The sequence below is a fragment of the Phascolarctos cinereus genome, unplaced genomic scaffold (genome assembly GCF_003287225.1).
Source record: "Phascolarctos cinereus isolate Bilbo 61053 unplaced genomic scaffold, phaCin_HiC Scaffold_4;HRSCAF=312, whole genome shotgun sequence".
Taxonomy (NCBI): Eukaryota; Metazoa; Chordata; class Mammalia; order Diprotodontia; family Phascolarctidae; genus Phascolarctos; species Phascolarctos cinereus.
Genome location: NW_027555847.1, coordinates 536,884,257 through 536,887,222, shown reverse-complemented (window position 1 = coordinate 536,887,222; position 2,966 = coordinate 536,884,257). Strand labels below are relative to the sequence as shown.

The 2,966-nt window shown below is 37.9% G+C and overlaps 1 pseudogene; it reads left to right on the top strand.

The window, feature by feature from the left end:
- Positions 1-614: 614 nt before the first annotated feature.
- LOC110216260 (protein ERGIC-53 pseudogene) lies at positions 615-2,029 on the top strand (annotated as a pseudogene).
- Positions 2,030-2,966: the final 937 nt, after the last annotated feature.

Here is a 2,966-nt window from a genome sequence, read left to right as displayed (position 1 = left end):
CTTTCTCTCCTTTTCAATTCTGGGATCAGTCCAATGTCTATTTGTAGATATGTCTATTTCAATCTGCAAAAAGATATATTGGTTGGTGAATTGGTTAATGGGCTGTATATCCAACTGTATGTCAGTCTGGATAATAGACACTCTTCATCTGCTTTTCTCCCTCTTGTTCTATGGATTGTGAGACTGAATTCTTTTGCATGTGAGTATCATTTATCAGGATCTGCAGTATTCAGAAATTTGTACTATTTGCATCATAACATCTGCAAACAGGAGCATTTGGAGAACATCTGTCTCTACAAAGAACTCTTTTGCCATTTGGACTCTGTGCTAGGTATCCTTCAGTACAGGGGCAAACATGTTCAGTGCATACATCTTTCTTTTTTTTTTGCCTCTTTTGATGTTAGTAATCAGTGATTATAGAACAAAACTATCTCTGTTGTTGCTTCTATCAAAGAATCAAGTATGTTAACACATGCACAAGAGAAGCCATGTTATAAGAAAGTCCTTAAGAATGAATTTTACTTCACCAAATCAAATGCTTAAAAAATGAACAAATGACAGATACAGTGGTATTATGTGTTTTTAGTACCTTTCAGTCTCTGTGAAATTACGCAATGGCTTTGAGCTGTTTTTCTGGCACTCCAGCTGCTCAGGCCCCATAGCCCCATTTCTGGTTTGAGTACAAGTACAGCTTCAAGGGACCACATCTGGTGCATAGTGATGGGATTGTGCCCTTCTGGGTCCACATGGGGAATGCAATACCTAGTTCAGCAAGATTTGAATAGCTCCATCTTTAAAAAACCAAAATGGATCAGTCTGGACAAAGACAAAAACTGCATTGAAAAACTGGGAGGTTGAGGTAACATTCTGAGTCATTGGAAGAGGGCAAATTAGAGTTGATGGCCTAGCAATTTGGTATACAGAGTCAAGGCTTGGAAGGTCCTGTGTGTGGATCAGCTGACAATTAGAATGGTGTTGGGATTTTCCATGGAAAGAAAAACAATCCAGCTGTGATTGTCACAGGCAACAATGGACGAATACAGTATGATCTTCTGAGCAATGGTGCTAATCGAGCATTGCTAAGTTGCCAGAGGGACTTCGATAATAAGCCATATTCTGTCCCAGCAAAGATTGCATATTACCAGAAAACTCTGACAGTAATGATCAATAATGGCTTTACACCAGATAAAGATGTTTATGTATTTTGTGCTAAAGTAGAAAACATGGTAATCCTTGCACAAGAGCATTTTGGACTCTCTGCAGCAACAGGTAGTCTTGCAGATGATCATTTCTTTTCTGACTTTCCAACTGGCTGAGCCTGGAAAAGAAATACCTGCACCTGATAAAGAAATTCCTGAAAAGGACAAAGAAAAGTTTGGGCATTTTCAACAAGAACTGCATTAAAAAATTTTAGAAAAAGGAGGACTTCTAGAAGTACCACCTTGATATTCAAGGGCAGCCAGCTGAAGAAATCTTTGAGAGTTTTAAGCGATCGTGAGTTAAGACAAATTTTTGAAGGGGAAAATTACATCCAACTTGAAATCAATCAATTCAACCAACAATGAGATAGGATTCTTGATGAGCAAAGATAGTACATCTCTGCCTTGATTGAAGAGCTCTCTAAAGGAAGACTTGGAGGCCCAGGGCATCTTGGACAGGCCCCTCAACAAGAACTTGATACTGTAGTGAAAACTCAGCAAGAGTTCCTAAGGCAAGTGAATAAAATGAAGAATTCCATGGGTGAAACCCTCAGGCTGGTCAGTGGAGCCTGGCACACTGGCACGGTGATCCAGCATTTCAATGATATCAAAAAGCACCTTCATGTAGTAAAGAGGGATATTGAACACTTAATAAAGCAAAACGTGCCATCAAATTGAAGAAGCAAAATGCCTAGAGCTACCACCATTTCCATCTTGTTTATCTACAATATCTATAACACACTTAATGTTTGTGAGCAGTACAGATGATTTTCATTGATTATATCATGTATAGGACTCAGAAAGAAGCAGCAGCCAAAAAATTCTTTTGATCACCAGTTTTGTACATATACATGTATGTATGCCAAGAACTTTGACTATAAATGAGGGGATTTTTATGTGTTTAAATTGCTTTAAAATTCCAAATTATTAATTGTTTTTGTTAAAATTACCTGTTTAAATGCTAAATTGTGGTGAGAATAAACCTTTCAAAAAGAAATTATGATATGATGTAGAGTATTAATAATTTAAATTTATTCTAGGTATCCCCAAATTTTTAGTGCAGTTCTAAGCATTAGTAACCTAAATTTGTGCTAAGACTTTTGGAACACCTTGTACAGTGTTTTAATCTTTGTAAAATACTTTCCTTACCATAAACCTGTGAGGTAACGTGTATAATTGTTATAGGATTTTCTTTGCATATTTATGGTTTTTTTTCTTTGTGTCTACAGTAGTTACCTTTTCTCTTACTTCTTAACCTGTAGCAATCTGGCTTCTGACCTCATCATTCCCCTGAAGCTGTTCTGTCCAAAGTCACCAATGTTCTCTTAATTGCCAAATCCAATGTCCTTTTCTCAAATTTCATTTATCTTGACCTCTCTGCAGCCTTTGACACTGCTGATCATTCTTTCCTCCTAGATATTTCCTTCTTTCTAGACTTTCAGGACACCCCTCTCTCCGGTTTCTCTTTCTATCTTTCCCCTTCTCTGTCTTTTTCCATGTCATACCCTCTAACCTAGGTATCCCTCAGGGTCCTGTCCTGGGCCCTCTTTTCTTCTCCCTCTATATTACTTCACTTGGTGATCTCATCAGCTCCCATGGATTTGATTACTATCTCTATGCCAATAAATCTCAAATCTAGCTATCCTGCCCTAACCTCTTTGCTGACCTCCAATATTGCATCTCCAACTGCTTTTTAGCAGACATCTTAAACTTAAAATAGAGCTAACGATCTTTCCCCCTAAACTCTCCCTAGCTCCTACCTTCCCT